This window comes from Schistocerca gregaria, chromosome X (genome assembly GCF_023897955.1).
Source record: "Schistocerca gregaria isolate iqSchGreg1 chromosome X, iqSchGreg1.2, whole genome shotgun sequence".
Classification (NCBI taxonomy): Eukaryota; Metazoa; Arthropoda; class Insecta; order Orthoptera; family Acrididae; genus Schistocerca; species Schistocerca gregaria.
This window is the reverse complement of record NC_064931.1, coordinates 288,528,977-288,548,414: the sequence shown is the minus strand read 5'-3', so window position 1 is coordinate 288,548,414 and position 19,438 is coordinate 288,528,977. Positions and strand designations below refer to the sequence as shown.

Sequence of the window (19,438 nt, the reverse complement as noted above, 5' to 3'; positions counted from 1 at the left end):
ATAATAATAATAATTATTGTTAGTTATGTCAGCTACTGCACAATGATTTTAGGATGCTGTATAATAAATAACTATAAAATATTTGTTGAGAAGCTATTATTTTTCCAAAAATATATTTTTATTATAATTTTAGATGCCATTTCCTTGTTTCGAGCGAAGCAAACTCATCAGCTTGGCATGTCAGTCAAACGAAATGTAGCTGTGTCGTATTCTGTCGAATAGGTAGCTGAATTGGACAATCTGCTTCACCTATACTCCACCTTAAGTAGTTTTTTTATCATCTTTAATTTGCTGAAACTACGTTGAAATAGTATTCCAGTCACTGACAATTTTATAAACATCTCAAGCTATTTCGGTGTCGTAACCAATACTCCGAAAAAAATTCAAAATATCCGAATGGGGAGCTGCGGCAGTGCTCTTCATAAGCTCTTTCTACTGGAATTTGAAAGTCGCGGTTTCGGTAACTAATTCAGCTGCATCGATATTTAGTCTATACTTACCATCAAAATCTGCTGCATATTTTTCAAAATATGATACAGAGCTCTCATTTAAGACGTTGCTAACAGGAAATTAATGTAAAATGGAGTGGTATGGTATATGTGAGTTCTGTTTCCAATTTCACTTATTATTACACCAAATAATTTCAAGCACGCTGGTTCGATTAGTGCCACTACAGCCCTCAGTTGGCAGAATTCGGGAAAAGTCGGAAACCTTCGGTCAAACAGCATACCTATTTGCTTCAGTACCCACTCGCCAACCCTTAAGATGCTACAATATCGGAGCGAAGTTGCAACAAATATTCCATTGTTGAACATGAGCTAGTTGCGTGGTCTGCAGCTGTATGAAACAAATGTACTGTTCAGGGTTCGTTCGAGAACTTTTTTCAACACAAGCGATTTGTCATTTGGCGCCTCTACTCTTACTCTTTTTCCCTCGTAGATATTCAGCCATGCCAGTTTTCGCTACTAATTGTCATGCGCACTGAATGCAGATGTCATACTTTGTGACCCCTGGTGCTCCTTTCGGCTTGGCGTCCCAGGCGGTGGCTTGTGTCGCATGGGCCTTAAACCGTCCCTAGAACTGTTGACACATACCCATCTGACGTCTGTTCGACCGTAGTCATTTCCTTATGATGCCACTTGAAAGACCTGACACTGTGACAACACCGTGCATTTGTAGTTTCGGGTAGAGAGAAAGGCTTCTTCTCGCTGTCCTGGCAGGTGAACTCACCTACTGTCCTAGTTCATTATTAAATCGTCTTTTTCTTTCTCTCTCTCTCTCTCCCCCTTTTTTTGTTATCGCTTTCTGCGCACTTGGCGGGGACCAACCTCAAGAAAAGGCATTGGTACGGGCATGGCCCTGGCATTGCATCACGAAGAGGTTTACTGTTGCAATTCCGTTAACGCACATTCCAAGAACAATTAAACATCTTAAACATCGAATTAATTCATCCTCACGAAAAGCCCGTGACGGTAAAATCAGAGAAATGTACGTTTGTGCAGAGGTTACTGACTTTTAGAAAAGCAGTTTCTTCGTGTTCTTTCTGGAAAACTACTATTCTTGTTTAACAGACAGTTACTTTCTGTAAAACATGTGTATAGTCGTGATGAAATCAACAGAAAACTCTCACGAAATGCTAGCGTTTTATGCAGAGCTAGACGACGCCCCTCTCATTTCTGCGTTGACGGTTGAGCTGCGCAGCTCGGGTGCGCATTAGCAACGCAGTGAGCTGACTCAGTGTTACCAGCGCTCTCGAGCAGGGTGGACGTTAACAAAGTTGCGACCTCAGCGCTCTCTGCCGGGTTGGACGTCATAACGTAGCAACCGCACGGGCTCGCCGACAGCCTCCTCTTCTGCGTCCCGAAGGTGAGTGTTCTTCTCAAAATGTTATTATCTTGAGTAGCACGTTACCATTTATGTTTTCTGTCTACTGCTGCAATCAAAATTCACTTCCTGAAGTTCACATTCGCAGAACGACAGTATAGCTTTCATGTTGGTTACACTTCTTTTGGTCACTAACTGAAGTTGTAGATGTCGCCTCAGGTTCGTCTTTTCTGTTCTAGTCCAATATTAGCATTCAGTTTGTCGGCCAGTGAGGAACAATAAGCGTAAAATTTCATATAAAAAAGTGTTGTTGTTTTGTTTGTCTGCGACCTGCCCGCATTTCGTGGTCGTGCGGTAGCGTTCTCGCTTTCTGCGCCCGGGTTCCCGGGTTCGATTCTCGGCCGGGTCAGGGATTTTCTCTGCCTCGTGATGGCTGGGTGTTGTGTGTTGTCCTTAGGTTAGTTAGGTTTAAGTAGTTCTAAGTTCTAGGGGACTGATAACCACAGATGTTAAGTCCCATAGTGCCCAGAGCCATTTGAACCATTTTGTCTGCGACCTCAGTGGTTTCACTGCTGCAACATATTCATCTAGTGGCCAAATGGTTTGTTTGCTTTACGTAGTTACGAAACATAGGGAAATAAAGTCCATTTATTTTAAGCTTTTAACATGAGCACCATGTCTCAGACTGTGAAGTATGCAAATGTGAAATACCCTCGACTCAACCAAGACAGCATTTGCAGATATATCGTCATGCGAAACACTTAATTGTTTTGTACTCATATTTCGTAAAATTTTTCAGCTGTCTTGCAGAAGATGCATAGTGAGTGTGCATCTTAAGTAACTGTGTGACCTTCGTGTGCGATATTCCTAACGGCGAATCAAAATTCAGTCGAACAATGTTTGAACAAATAAATAATAGTATCTGCATCAATGTATACCCACAAATCCTGTTTTGTTTGCTGCATACACGGATAATAGACGAAAAAATTGTACTCTGTTATCGATCCAACTACCATTTTGTTTGACGAGTGATAATTTATACTGAAAGTTAGTGACTGGCATATTTGCATAACAACGTCACTGACGTGCAAACAGGGACACTGATTAATTTTCTGAAACTCTTAATATTTTATGAATACCTTTCGTATAGCGTTCTCGACTTATATTTCGACTTCCCTGGGGAAAACAACTGAGAGCAGAAGACAGGCCTTTTGGCAGATGCATTTTGCGGTGTAAAATGAGTTTCATGGCGCTAGTCTTTTCTGATGCCGCATGACGGATGGTGCAGCATATCTGGCACTACAGAAGCGTCTCATCCCATCCGTCTGCTTGACTTGTGATGTCATCACTATGGCGGAAACAGCTACGTTCAGCGTATCGAGTATGGCAATTAATGACATCACTAGATACACACACACACACACACACACACACACAAACACACAGACACACACACACGCACACATACAGTCTCTCTCTCTCTCTCTCTCTCTCTCACACACACACACACACACACACACAACAAACGCGAAAGAAGCCCTACGTCTTCAGGCCACGAGTGGCCTACCGGGACCATCCGACCGCCGTGTCATCCTCAGTGGAGTATGCTGATAGGAGGGGCGTGGGGTCAGCACGCCGCTCTCCCGGTCGTCATGATTGTATTCTAGACCGAAGCCGCTATTCATCGGTCGAGTAGCTCCTCAATTGGTGGCCTGGATGGTCACCCATCGAAGTGCCGACTACGCCCGATAGCGCTTAACTTCGGTGATCTCCCGGCAACCGGTGTATCCACTGCAGCAAGGCCGTTGTCCACAACAAACGCGAAATCACATATAAATGACATAATGCCTCACTCCAAAAATAAAATGAGACTAACGGGTTAACCGTGGGAAATGTGGGTTTAAGGCGGTGACAAGCTAAAGATACAACCCTAAAAAATATCACATGATGCCAAAACAAACAATATCAGGGGAAAGAAAACAAAATTAGAGCATTCCGCTACACCAACAAAAATTGCTATTCATCAGTCTCAACAACAACCCCCGGCCCACCCAACTTCACCCTACACTTAACATACTCAGAACAAACCTCTCGATAAAACGAAAATTAATCCAACTCCGTTCTCTCACTCACACCAGTTTCATGCGCACAAAAACTGACAGTGGACCTATAACAAAATAATAAAGAAGGAAAACAGCATCCAAGGTTTTTCGAACCAGTACCGCGTGTAATCGACCGCCAGATATTATCCCGCCGACACCGCCACATGTACGCGTCCTTGGTCCATGACGCCGAAACTCTCGTAAGCCTCACATTATATCACAAATGCTGCACCTAACTCACTCTTCAATGAGCCTAAACAACTGCAGAAATTTAATACAGACATAATGCCTTCACCCATCTCCGCACGTGAAGATGCACTGGTAAATTTTACTGTCATATCCATGCCTGACAATAGAAACCATACAAGAATTAAACTTCCTTCCACACAGCAAACAGCCAACCAATAAGACCTAACTAATACGCCGAACACACAAACAACAAAAAAACCTTAATAAATCACCGAAAACACTTCCGAACCATGTTACGTCACCAACTACGTACACCTACAGCGACGTTACAACTGTGGCAACGAAACCACAAATGAACCCAATACAACACGCTACATTGAGCACATACATCACCAGAGGGCACTATCAAACACGGCAATATGACATCTACAAACACAACCAACCCAAAAACTACGTGCCGTAGTGACGTCACTCACCACAACTCCATTACGTCACGGATCAAAGCAGACGGATGGAATCAGACTCTTCCATTGACACGCATAATCTTTGCTTCATGGAGTGAAGTATTACTTCATACATAAGTGATGTAACAAGAATAATATAAATGACTTACCTCAAACCAAACAACTCAAAATCAGAAAAGTTTTTGCTAAACCAACTGTGTGACGACCAAGTCACTAGGTTTGAAACCGTGTGATTTCCTGCTATGAGGTTACCTGAACGACAGGGTTTATCAACTGGACATGTTGGAGGTTGAAGATGAGGGCAGCTACGGAGGTAGCCAACATCCCACCTGCGAAGTTTCGAGCAGCGGTAGACCTTTCTCTGGTGCGGTTCCAGGCTATCGTGGATGGAAGTCGTCGTCACATCGAACAGAGTTTGTAAACCGGAACGGGAACATGGTACCCAGTTAAATGTTATCCTCTAAAATGGCAGTTAAAATGTGTTTCTTTTAGTGGTCTAGTCGGTATTTCTCTTCCGAATGTCCTTAACAAATGTTTCGACAAGGTTTCATTGTCCTGTGAGCACTCGTTTTTCATGGGGGCCGTCATATCGGAAATGTTATTGTATCCATCCAGTACATTACAACCAGTTTGACCACTTCCCGGCAGTCAGCACCACTGTTCAGGGAACAAAATATACAATGGCCACCTTTCCCGCCCAGGTAACTTTAAGCCACCGTCGTCTAATGTAAGGCAGCGGTGTCACAGCCACATAGGAATCATCAATCGATCGGTAGGGCAAGGTGGTGTAGAACGATAGTAAGAGTGCCACTGTATATGGTAGTTTTATCTCGAATGGTACTATTTGTCAACGGATTGGCTTATTTTCTGGAGAATTGGTTTTAGAATCACCATTTGGCCACCCTAGTATCGGCTTGCTTAGTTTCAGTAAATTCCTCTATGAAAATATAAGGTTTATTCCACCAATAATGTTATAATTGATTAAAGACACATATCTGAGCAACTAAGAAAATACTTTGAGTCTAATAAGATATGCTTCAATTTTATTTATTTATTTTTTTACACTTCTAGTACCATATTAACAAACCGAGAAGCATATCCCTATGCTCATGGAACGAATAAGTACATGAAATTAATATCTGAATAGTTAATAATAGATCGAATCAAACTTACATGATCTATACAGATGAAAATACTCTAAGTATATACTATCATATCAATAATATAACACATAAATTTGCTTGAGGTTTTTCGAGAAACTCTCCTAGAGAATAGCGTGAGCCATTAGGAAAAACTTCAGTGTAGACCTGAACATGCGAGGAATACTGCCAGGATATTTTAATTGTAGCGATACCTTATTGGAAATGAATGCAGCAGAATACTGAACGGATTTGTGAACGAGTGTGAAGGACGTGCGATCCAAATGCGAACTGGAATTCTGCCTAGTGTTAACTGTGTGAATATATATGTTCTTCAACTTTTTCCGAAACCTAAAGAACACCTTCGAAGACTTCACTTTGACAGTGTTGAAGTGGTGGATGGGGAAGTGCGATTGTGGCTCCGTCAACAAAGTCAAACAATCTGGAGTGACGATATCAGCAAATAGATCTCTCGTTCGGACAAATTTGTTCATCGCCAGGGTGAATACGTCGAGAAATAAATCTATAAACAAGGATACCGATGTAACCCACCAGGTTAGTCCAGAGCGCTAATGCGCTGCTTCCTGGACTCGGGTAGGCGCACCGGCCTCGGATCGAATCCGCCCGTCGTATTACCGTCGTCGGTCGGTGTGCCGGCCAGCCTGGATGTGGTTTTTAGGCGGTTTTCCACATCCCGCTAGGTGAATACTGGGCTGGTCCCCACGTTGCGTCGCAGACATCTGAACATGCTCGCACTATTCCATTAATTACACCTGACGCAGACACCAGGGGTACACTAATTCTGTCCCAGGGGATACAGGGTGACGGCAGGAAGGGCATCTGGCAACCCCTTTCCACTATCCTTGCCAAATCCGTTCCTAACAATGTCGACCCTGCGTCACCGTGGGACATGGCACCAGTGAAAGAAAGAAGGATACCGATGTAAAACCTTTTGTTATATTTAAAAAGCTTCAAGAGTTTTCACACAAACATTTTGGAAGCATATCTTTACAGCACGCCCTCGTATTTATTGAGAGTCCAATGACAGAGTTCCCTGACTACTGATCAAGGGTCAACTTATACCATATTTTGCTCGAACTGCCGATTTCTCAATTAAAAATACTCTTTTTTAATGGGAAGAGCTACCCCAGAATATGATGCCATGTGTCATAACTGAATAAAAAAATAAGCAAGGTACACTACTTTTCGTGTTGGAGTATCACTTATTGCAGATACTGTTTCTCATAATAAATATAGGAGCATTGAGTTATTGAACAAGTTCCTGAACAAGGGCTTTACATAGCAGTTTACCGGTGCTCGAAACACTTAGGAATTTAGATTGCTCAACTCACTAATCACATGCCATTCTGTAAAATGCCATAATGGTTTGACTTGTTCAGAAATATTTCGTGATAACACAATCAACCGTCTTAGTTAAAGAAACGGCTAGTGTTCGAAACTTGTTTATTTCGTCTAGTGCCTCACAGAGAAAACAGAATACAACATTCTCAGTTGTTAAACCACTTCCAAAATCAAACTGTATATGTGACAGCAAATTATGTAAACTGAAATAATCAATTACCCTTCTATATACAATCTTTTAAAGTAATTTTAGCAAACACCGATTACACAGAAATAGGTCTAAAATAGTTTAGCTCATCCCTTTCTCCTCTCTTATAGAGCTGTTTCACTACTGAGTATTTTAATCGTTCAGGAAACTGACCATTTCTAAAGGAAAAATTACAAATGTGGGTAACTTCTCGCCTAACATATACTTCAAAGTGCTTAAGCATTATGCTAGATACCCCACTATATCCATGAGAGCCCCTAGTTTTCAATGATTTAATTACTGGCTCAATCTCGCCCTTCTTAGTATCACAGAGGTATATTTCAGATAGCAGTCTTGGAAAGCAGTTTTGTAAGAGAGTTATATGATAGCCCATAGAAACTGAATTTTCATTTAATTCGCCTTCTGTATTCATAAACTGATTGTTAAATACTGTTCATACGTCTCAACTACCAGTAAAAAATATTTTTACTACGTGTTGACTTCATATCCTCAATCTTATGGTGTTTGCCCAATTACTCACTTCACTTCACTGAGCTAGCCTGGTTATGTATTTACAATATTCCAGTCGTCTATTAGTCCTTTTCGTCCTTCCTCCTCTCTGTCCGCCCATTTCCTCCACATCCCCTCTTTGTCCAACTGCTCCCCCCCCCCCCCCCCCCTAGTCCGTCTGTTCCTTCCCCATCTGTCCACCTCCTTCTATCACCTTGTCCTCTCTAAGTCCATCTCCTTCTCTCTCTATCCGTCTCCTCCTTCTTCTTTCTTTTCTCTGTCCATCTCCTCATTTTCCCTCTCTCTGTCCAGCTCCTTCTCTTCCCTTTCTGTCCATTTCCCCTCCTCTTCTCCCCGTCCCTCTCCTCTACCCCCTGTCTGTATCCATCTCCTCTTTCCTCCTCTCTCTCTCTTTCTCTCTCTCTCTCTCTCTCTCTCTCTCTCTCTCTCTCTCTCTCTCTCTTCCTTCATTTTCTCTTCCCCTTTTCTATCTCCACGTTATCACCTTCACTCCAAAACGAGACTGTTGTTTCTTACTCCCACAGCACTTCTTTCCAGATAGTAATTAATACGTACGGACACCAAGTTTGGTTGAAATTTTTCGAGGAGTTTACGATGAGCTTCTTACCCATGGCTTTGCCCGTGTAAGCACATTTCACACATATTTCAAATATGTTTAACAAATTTCACACACATTTGTACAGAAATTTCACCTGCGTCTCTATTGATTTTCGCCCTATAGTTTCGTTTTCACACAGTTCAATTTTTATGTCATATCTCCTGAACTATTTGTAGTACAATGATATAATTTTGCGGGTACACCCAATAGTGTACGAGGCCACTGTCTGCAAAATGTGTTGCAAATACAGTTAGTAGCGTAGAAGTAATAAATTAAAAGGTGGTTGCAAGTCATTAAGTGCTTTCATTCTCAAATAATGGATGAATTTACACTGAGCTTACAAACGTCTTTTGAAAGCCTTATGCACGCATACAGATGGTGGTAGTACCACGTACACAAGATATAAAAGGGCAGTGGATTGGCGGAGCTGTCATTTGTACTCATTTGATTCAAGTGAAAAGGTTTCCGACGTGTTTACGGCCACACGACAGGAATTAGCAGACTTGAAATTTGGCACTTCCTTCGAAAGGACACGGTCGCTTCCCTTCTACATCCCTCTCTAATCCGAGATTGTGCTCCGTGATTTCGTACTCGATGGGACTTTAAACAATAATCGCCTCCTAGTCCTCGCCTGGGCTCGTGACCATATCTGTTGGTCATTGACTGGAAATGGTTATGTTCGGCTACTTGTGGACCTTTTGTAACAACCTAAGAGGGAACATTTAAAATGACAATGCGCCATTTCCCCAAGCCATAGGTGTTCGCGATTGGTTTCAAGAACATTCTGGACAATTCCGAGCGAATGATTTGGCTACCGAGATTGCCTGACATGAATCCCATCGAACATTTATGGGACATAATCGAGAGGTCAGATAGTGCAAAAAATCCTGCACCAGCAACACTTTCGCAAATACTGACGGCTATAGAGGCAGCATGGGTCAGTGTTTCTGTAAGGGCCTTCCAACGACTTGTTGACTCCATACGACGTTGAGTTGCTGCATTATTCCGGCAAAAAGGAGGTCCACCACGATATTAGGAGATATTCTATTACTTTTGTCACCTCAGTGTAACTAACCATGTATGACTAGCCTTGCAACAGTGGGAGGGAAAATGACACAAATTCCTTTTGCCTAGGTGGCGTTACCATTGAATTCGTCCAGGATTAGTTCGAGATCAGTGCGTAAGGCATTCCACTTACTATTATGCTCAAAAGTATCGGACCTGAATTGCGTTTCGGCTGATTTCCAAGCAACCAACACAACATAGCTCTCATACTAGACCTCTGCTATTCTTTCGGTAGTCGTTTGACTATACAAAAAGGTTACTACAAGAGGCCACAAGAGACATCTGCCCTCTATGGCTATCAATCCAGATACAGCTTAATATTATGATAACTCAGAGATCAGAAAACACGTTATTAGGCATGACACAGTCATTACGCTTCTAAACTTAAATTTATTGCAATAAATGACGTTTCAAAAAGTAAGTTCCAACTTGAAATTACACGACGAACATTTTTGTACTAGACTGGGACGCGGGGCTCCAATAATTCAACTATTATTCATATTAGTTAAATCACGAAAAATATTAAATACACACTGTGCGGTCAAAAGTATCCGGACACCCCCCAAAACATCCGTTTTTCATTTTATGTGCAGTGTACTGCCACCTACTGCCAAGCACTCAATGTGAGCGACCTTAATATTCATTAGACATTGTGAAAGAGCAGAATGGGTTGCTCCGCGGAACTCACGGACTTCGAACGTGGTCAGATGATTGGGTGTCACACACCTAAATATCCCTAGTACCACTGTTTCTTATGTCATAGTCAAGTGGAAGCGTTGAGGGACACGTACAGCACAAAAGTGTACAGGCCGATCTCGTCTGTTGACTGACAGAGACCGCTGACTGTCGAAGAGGGTCGTAATGTGTAATAGGCAGACATCTATCCAGACCATCACCCAGGAATTCCAAACTGCTTCAGGATCCACTGCCAGTACTATGACAGTTTGGCGGGAGGTGAGGAAACTTGGATTTCATGGCCGAGCGGCTGCTCATAAGCCACACATCACACCGGTAAATGCCAAACGACGCCCCGCTTGGTGAAAGGAGCGTAAATTTTGGACGATTGAACAGTGGCGAGACATTGCGTGGAGTGACGAATCACGGTACACAATGTGATGATCCGATGACAGGGTTTGGGTATGGCGAATGCCCGATGAACGTCATCTGCCAGCGTGTGTAGTGCCAACTGTAAAATTCGGAGGCAGTGGTGTTATGGTGTGGTCGTGTTTTGCATGGGCTTGCGCCCCTTGTTGTTTTGCGTGGCAGTATCGCAGCACAGGCCTACACTGATGTTTTAAGCACCTTTTTGCTTCCCACTGTTGAACAGCAATTCAGTGATGCATCTTTCAACACGATCGAGCACCTTTTCATAATGCACGCCTGTGGAGGAATGGTTACACGACAGTAAAATCCCTGTATTGGACTGACCTGCACAGAGTTCTGACCTAAATCCTATAGAACAATTATGGGATGTTTTGGAACGCCGACTTCGTACCAGGCCTCATTCCCCAAGAAACCTTCCAGGACCTGACTGAACGTATGGCTGCCAGAGTGGAAGCTGTCATCAAGAATCAGGGTTGGCCAGCACCATATTAAATTCCAACATTACCGATGGGGGGTGCCACGAACTTGTAAGTCATTTTCATCTAAGTGTCCGGATACTTTTGATCACATAATGTAGCTTCAATCATAAGTAATATAGTGTGTGCAGGTTTAATCTTGAAATGAGATGGTGGAAAGTTTTGTGTTCGACGTGGATTCGAATCCAGCACCTATTCCGTTTCTTAACTAAGTACAATCGAATGTTAGAAACCGTAGTTTTTCACAAATAGCGAGATGAGTTAAACTTAAATGACGAGCCGAAAAAGTTTTATTTTACCGGAATTTTAACCCAGCACCTTACCTCGTTGACACGTTAAAAATCGGTTTATTTCACCAGTAACGAGATGTGCACTTGTCTGAACTGGAAATCACCTGAGAAAAGTTACTGCGCTGGCTGGGAGTCGAACGCTGCACACATCATCCTTGATGACTGAAAACGAGGAGGCTTTGACTATCGAATTCATTTTCACCCGTAACTAAAAGTGGCATGATTGAACTGAAAATGATATGACGAAAAGTTCTGTGTTTGAATGAGAGTAGAAACCGGCACCAGTCGTTACACTTTGAAAGCCCGGCGAGGTGTTAAAAATCATAGCCATTTCTCACATGTGCGCTGCACGGAGGAAACTGTTGTACCAGACCAGAATTCAAACCCAAAAACGCGCTTTTTGTGGAGACCTTGGGATGTTCGGAAGCTTGGGAAAACAATGAAATGCTGGAACTGCATTTTCTCAGATTCAGTGAAGGAGAGGCCAGAGCTCGAATCGCAGTCCAGCGCTGACTTTTGCAACAGCTCGAATTCAGATATAATAAAAAGTATTGAGTCACTGCGTATGAGTTTAGTTAGTTTAGTTATGTCATGTTCCGTAGATCATTTTCACGATTATTTTATCGACATGATGTGGAACAAGTCAGATTGCAATATATATAGTACTAATATTAATATTACTGAAATTTTTAGTTCTACACATGCAACTACATTTGTAGGTACAATTTTTTAAAACTTCCTGAACAGAAACCAATGCATAGGTCAGTATGAGTCGTCAAAGTCCGCCTCCGTAGCGCAACGGTAGCGTTACCGACTGCCAGGCAAGGTGACCCGGGTACCATCACTGACAGGCAAGCCGCCGAAATGGCGTCAACTAAAGAGACTTGCAAAACGGCGGCTGAACCCCGAAGGGAATATCCCGGCCATTACTTTTTTCTTCAGTCCTCAAAATGTAACGTTTTGCATCTAGCGGGACAAACATGATGTTTTGTGTTGAGGACTGTATGCCAAGGACGTGTCCCTGGAAACTGGCATTCGTTTTAACAACTGAGGCGCCTTGCAGTCACAGCACACGCAAAGCAACCGAGGAAATGACGACTAGTGTTGCTGCTCTACGAGAATGCCCGTCTATACTCTGCCGATTTCACAAAAGAACCTGTCGAGGAGCTTGACTAGTAAACAGTTCATATCGCACTTCTTCTTGTGATCTAGCGCCATCAGACAATTATCTTTCTCGCTCCTTATCGAACAATCATTAAGAAAATTTGTTTGAGGACGAAAATGATCATTAAACTTGGGATTGACGTCATCTTTACCTATAGATCAGTAGCTTTCTACAGGCTGGAATTCAGGAACTTCCTGTCCATCGTCAGACTCTTTTAGTTAATGGAGGGGATACTGTTAATGATTAATTTCTCTCTTACGTTTTCCAGTTGTATTTAATAAACCAACGAAAAACGGTATAAAAATATGCTCTGTTGTAAGACAAATGAATTACGATTTGCCAGAATATGCTTACGACGGAGGTATAATGTAGTAAAACAAATACTACCTGTAAGACGATTTTGCGACAAACATCATGCATTAGCAAGATATTACGTACTTTTGAACCTGATGTGGTTTGCGACAAATGAAGTCCCGTTTCCTAATGACGAAGCCTTTCGGGATTACTACGAAAATATATAAATCTTACAATGAAAGTAGGTGCAAAAAGAAATCCAGTTAATAAATTTTTCAATATCACACATAATTAATTGAATTGTGTACTCACAAAAGACTGATATGTGTGTCGGTATAAACAAAAAATGTAACTTTTAACAGGGATGCAAGGTCACAGTTTCTTAAATTTTTGACCTTTAGTTCTAGGCGGTACTACATCGCAATTGCGATGAGATTTAAGATTGTGAAGTTAAGTTTTCCTTAATGGTTTTCGATCTGGAACTTTATTGCTCGATAAGAGAAGAGATAAAACGCAGACAACATGTTTAGGCATTTAACAAGGTTAACGAAGTAGCCATGCTTCCGCTTAGCTAGCGAGCCGCTACTCGTATGAGAATGCTGTCACTGCGGAGTTGTTGATTAACAGAGGTAATTAGTAGCGCTAAATATGAGATTAGCTTTAGATTCTGTGTGGCATGACCTTCCTGGAATCAAATAATAAATTTGACACCCACTGCAGTGTTACATGTTAAGTTAGTATCATTCAGATTATTTATTGGGAATCACAACGAAAAATCCAGTGAATTTAGTAGCACAGTTCTGAACCACACCAGAAAGTAAATTGACGGTCACTTAGTTGCCAAACGTACACTACAATTTTATATAAGGTGAAGGGGAGAGAAGGGAAAGTAAGAGGAAGGAAGTCATGATGTCAGTTACATCGGGACTTTATGCGGAGTCAGCGGCGCAGAATGAAAATGTGTGCTGGACTGAGATTCAAACCCTATGTCTGCTGCTTGTGAGGCAGTTGCGTTAACCACTGCGCTATCCGGACACAGGATTTATCGCACTTGCGTGGAATGTCTAGGCACGCACTTCGTCCGACCCACACTCCCACCTTGCATCACCTTTCTGCAGTCCCGTGCGTGTCTATGCTCGCTACTTTGCGATTCCCACAGGAGGTCGAACGTGATGGTGCATTCGCACTGGAGGTGGTGGATTCATAGTCCACCGAGGCGACTCAATATATGAATGAGTGATGTCTCCTCTGTCGGGTGAGCAGTCGTAGCTATTTTTCTTTTTTATGTCTTACGTGTTCCGCAAACATAAAACCCATTCACCGGAATTAGTTCGCTTTTGTAGCATCACCTGATAGTATTAACATTATGAGTAAATAACATTGTTTTCATTATTGTTCACTTAAAGCAGTTTTACTTAAGAATGCTTTAATTGGCATCACCTCTAACACATAACACCACAAATGAAAAGACAACATAATACTGGTTTCAAAACACTAACATTCACGAAGGTATTCCATACGCTGTGGATAGCACACAGTTTAAAATCAGAAAAGCAAACGCTGTAAAGAAATCTTTGGCAGTGACCGCATAATAGGGCTAAAAAGCAGCGAAGAAAATGAGTCAGTTGAATGAACAGAGTGCAAGTTCGATATTGTCAGATGGTGTGTGGGACTGTATTGCTGATGGTCAACTTATTTCATATTCTTATCTGCTGTGTTCAATAAACTCACTAATAAACGCTATAAAGTGTCCATTTTACTAATACAAATGAATTGGAACTTACTATTGTAATTCTACAACAAATGTTGTCCATAATAAAACAAAGGACCCATTAAATGAACGCCACCAAATCGCTATGATTTAGAAAGATATAACTTACTTTAGGTATAAAAATCATCTCAGTGCACTCCACTGTGCACTCCTTTGTGCACTGAAGTAGCGTTGCAGAGTGACCGCGAAAGTATGGAAATGTTTCAGTGTGGAACGACACATAACGAAATCCAATTAACAAATTATTCACTATCCCAATTCAGTCACTACAACTGTATCTTCATAATTAAAAATTATCTCTACGGAAACAGAAAATGCAGCAATAAAAAGTGTGCAAGTCGGTAAGTTATTAACTTTTTAGATCTAGAAGGTATTGGATCAAGGTAGCAAACAACTTATGAAGGAGAAATTTTTTAAAGATTACTTTATGTATTGTCGATCTGTCTGAGTGCAACTTTGTCACAAAAGAATAAAAATCTTGTCTCAGCGAGATTTCAGCCAACAGTTACCACCGTCTTCCCTTGTAAGGGTATAGACCAGTAGTTCTCAACCTGGGGGTAATTAGCCCCCTGAGCGGTAAAATGAAATTTTCCGAGGGGTAATACTGTTTCAGTCACGAAACTAAATTGTTTTCAGAAGATCATTACTATTATCACAGTTTTGTAAGACACTAATACTGATTACATAAGTTATCAACAATTGCTTTTTCTCAATCAGTGGCATTAGTGCGCAGGAGGTTACAGGTTCCTTACATAGTCCACCCACTACACACACACGATGTGCTCTGTCCCGTACATTGCTGATGTTAAAAGTGAGACAATACGTAACAAATGCTGAATATCTCAGGAAAATATCTTCTCCAAGCTGTTGAGAGTACCTGCAGCAGTCCAGAAATTTCTTAATTACTCGCACAGAAAAAGGTAAATGAATTAATTGACAGCACGACACAGCAGTAATTACATTATTATTATTATTATTGGCTGTCACAAAAACATAAACTTTCTAACTCTACATCATTCCTTACGTGAGAACCATTGCGACTATTCAATCAAAATGACACGAAATTATCAAGTAAATATCAGAGGTGTATACATTCCGCTTTTAACTTGCTCATGTTTGTCTGTTAGTCAGGTAGGCATGCTGCATTACGTTATCAGCTGAACGGGCAGGCTGCTCTACTCCCTTCCAAGCCAAGCTACTGCCAACCCAAGCCGGCTAAAGGAATCTTGTTTGCCTGCCCGTCTTCCCACTGTGCTACGCTATGTGGCACTTTATTCCGTACGCTTTCATTGTAGTGTTATGAGCAGGGTCCAGGATTTGATAAAAAGTCTTTTTTTTACTCGGCTATCACAAGACGAGGCTCAATGAAATATATATTCATTTTGGGCCATTGTAGGCCAGAAAATTGAGCATTTTATTTGTCCTTTTTTCATTTTCGCCGTATTTCGGACTTATTAATTTATTTCTATATTTACGGTTTTCTCTGATACTTCACCCACTTTCAACTAGTACTTGGTGTTCAGGATTCAAACCATCATCACGTCACATTGTTCTTGCAGTAAGCCAGAACCATCTCTGAAAGTCGAGATCTCTTGCTCCTAAGAACCTGAAGATGTCTGGTTTACTGCAACGCCGACTAAATTAAGATTTTGGAAGTCTAGTTTCTGTAATATTAGTGTGCTCCAACCAAATATGATACCAGTTATAACGACTTTAATTACTTTTTACAGGATGTGTATTGCAGGTTCACTGTATTCGTTCTAAGTGGCCAAAATAGTTCATTCTAAATGCCACAGATGTATTGTAGCAAACACGAAGTTCGTTTTTCATATTACGTTAATGTAGAAAAATGCATTTCTGAAAGAATAATTTTTTCTTTCAAATTTAACTTTCATCACACTACGTTGTGAACCACCAGAATGTCACTTTTAGTATCCACTATGCCATACGTTTATTCTGTTGTTGTTGTGGTCTTCAGTCCAAAGATTGGTTTGATGCAGCTCGCCATGCCACTCTATCCTGTGCAAGCTCTTCAAATGGTTCAAATGGCTTTGAGCACAATGGGACTTAACATCTGAGATCAGCAGTCCCCTAGCCCGTAGAACTACTTAAACCTAACTAACCAAGGACATCATACACATCCATGCCCGAGGCAGGATTCGAACCTGCGACCGTAGCAGTCGCGCGGTTCCGGACTCAAGCGCCTAGAACCTCTCGGCCACAGTGGGCGGCCATGCTCTTCATTTGCGAGTAACTACTGCAACCTACACCCTTCTGAATCTTCTTATCGTATTTATATTTTACCCAGAGGGCGTCATCATCATTTAATCATATAGTAAAGCTTCATGCCCTTGAAAAAAATTACGACTGTAGTTTCCCCTTGTTTTCAGCCGATCGCAGGACCAGCACAGCAATGCTGTCTTGGTTGATGTTACGAGGCCGGTTGAGTGAATCATGGATACTGTTGCCCCTGCAACTACTGAAAAGGCTTCTGCTCCTCTTCAGGAATCACACGTTTGTCTGGCCTCTCAACAAATACCCCTCTTGTGGTTGCACCTACGGTACAGCTATCTGCATCGTTGAGGCACGCAAGCCTCCTCACCAACTACAAGGTCCATGGTTAATGAGGGAGATGATTATCCTATTTCAGTCAATGAGTGCCCTATATTTAGAAACCGTGTATACTTATAAATGGCCTCAAGTCCCTCGCACACATTTCCACACACTACTCAGTCATTAAGTCCATGTCCTTTTCGAAACATTTATAGAATGAGGAAACTGCTGATTAAGTATATAAACATTTTACCTATTTGGAGATCTCGAATGAATGTTTCGTAGCGTTTTATAAAATTTGCTGGCGAGACACGTACCGATGTAATTGAAGCTGCCTCATAAACACACGAAATCTTTTCCCGTGCTAGATTTGGGCTCTGTTTTGTGACTGGTATATATTCCCCAATCTTTAATTTTTCCTCAACCTCGTTTAAGTTTGGTATGTTCGTTTTTGTGCTCCCACCGTAGTGAAACTGCCTAGTTAGAGATTTATGTGGCTGTTCTGTTGTCACATTGGATTGACAGTGCAACCTGTTGTCAGGTTCAGCAGGTTGAACGTGTCCAGTGAAGCTTGTCAGGCTTGCGGAAACTCAAGCTGGCCTGCTGCAAGCACTGTGCTTCAGTACGTACGCACTCTTTGTGTCTCCGTAGCGGCAAGTTGAGCTGCTTTAGTGGTTGCGGCGGAGACAGGCGCAGGCAGGTTGGAAAGATAATTTGTATATCTCTGGTAAATACTGGAGGATAATTCTCTGTCACTCAAGGAAGTAAGTCGAAGGTCACAGTGTTGCCAAATATATTTTTGGATTCAGTCATGTGTCTAGCTAGTGGCACGAAAAATGTTCCTACAGCTAAGCTGCATCTTGTGCGTCCCACACTTGCTTTTGAAAGACATGGAGTAGGCACTTGCCTAGTTAACCAAATGAAGAGGCCAATGAATTTTATTTGTATTTCTGTCACAAACGCTCAAAGCTAAATCGCAGTTACGAATAGTTTTCAGATTCACTGACTGCAGCCTAAATACGATAAATTAAGAAAAGGGGGAATAATTTGGGTGGCCAACTTAACATTAGCTACTGTAATTTTTTTTTTTTTGTGGCTAATGTCTGCTGCAAACTAAATATCTCATTTGCTGGATACATTTCAACAGCAGCTGTTTGTTATGTCATTATAGCTCATACGTAATCTTTGACAGGAAAAATGTTTCTAAACTGTATGGTAATTGCATTGACACCCCATAACCACATGAACTACACAGGCAACCCATCATGGTTGGTAAATACACTATTTACACTGCCTATTGTTCATTTCTCTGAATGTAAATGCCTATTGAAATTAAAATCCATTCGGTTAAGAATTACTGCTGCATGGTTTAATATTGACAGCAGTGGTACAGACAGATAAACAGATTTCTTGGGTAACACATGAGATACTGAATTGAATTAACAGAGGACTGAATTACACCAACTGAAACAAGGAATTTGGAGTAGACGATATTCTTTGAAAGTTGAGAACCTCTGGAGAAAATACCATGACAAAACCATTTCAACAGTTAGGCAAGAATTGTGATATATGAAAAATACTCTCTGACATCAAGAAGAACGTAATAATTCCAATGCTAAGGCTGGCAGTTGCTGACAGATGAGACTATTGCCGAACTATCGATCTAATAAGTCATGGCTGCAAAATACTGACTCAAATTATTTGTGGAAGTACCAAAGAAAAAAGCTAGGAAGATCAATTTGGACTCTGGAGAAACGTAGGACCACTTGCGGGAATACTGATCCTATCTTAGAAATTAGCTTGAAGAACGGCAAACCTACGTTTAGAGCATTTACTGATTTTGAAAGAAAAAGAAAAAAGAAAATGTGCACTGGTAGAAACAAATACTGAAGGTAGCAGGGATAAAATACAGAGAGCGAAAGTTTATTTACAACTTGTACCAGTTGATTATAAATAACGTGCAGCCTTTCATAGAGGTTCAGTGTGGGCTGTAATTATCGTATGGCAGCGAAACGTCGTAAATATGGTAATGAATTAATGCGGAACCTATTTACGATCGGAAAAAATTAGTTCCAATTTTGGCCACGAGGTGTAAATCTGGCACCGTGCACTATTTTTACATCCTTTGACAAGCCGTAACGTGAGAGAAACGTATGGATGTCGAGAACAGAGACCGTGCGTTGTTCGTGAAACGGTTTTATTTGGATGGCAGCAATTACAGAGCTGCACTGAGAAAATATTCCCGACTGAAATTTCTGATGAGAGGTTCGATGTTATTAAATTGTCTAAAGAAGATCGCAATGAAGTCCTGAGACACGGAGGAG

General features: G+C 41.5%; 1 protein-coding gene across 1 annotated transcript in view; it reads left to right on the top strand.

Annotated features, from left to right (window-relative positions):
• The first annotated feature begins 1,480 nt into the window (after positions 1–1,480).
• LOC126298734 (protein kinase C and casein kinase substrate in neurons protein 2-like) overlaps positions 1,481–19,438 on the top strand; it is a 41,702-nt gene continuing 23,744 nt past the window's right edge. Inside the window, exon 1 of the mRNA XM_049990172.1 lies at positions 1,481–1,866. The gene's annotated coding sequence lies outside the window, so the exon portion shown is untranslated. The remainder of the gene's footprint in view (positions 1,867–19,438) is intronic.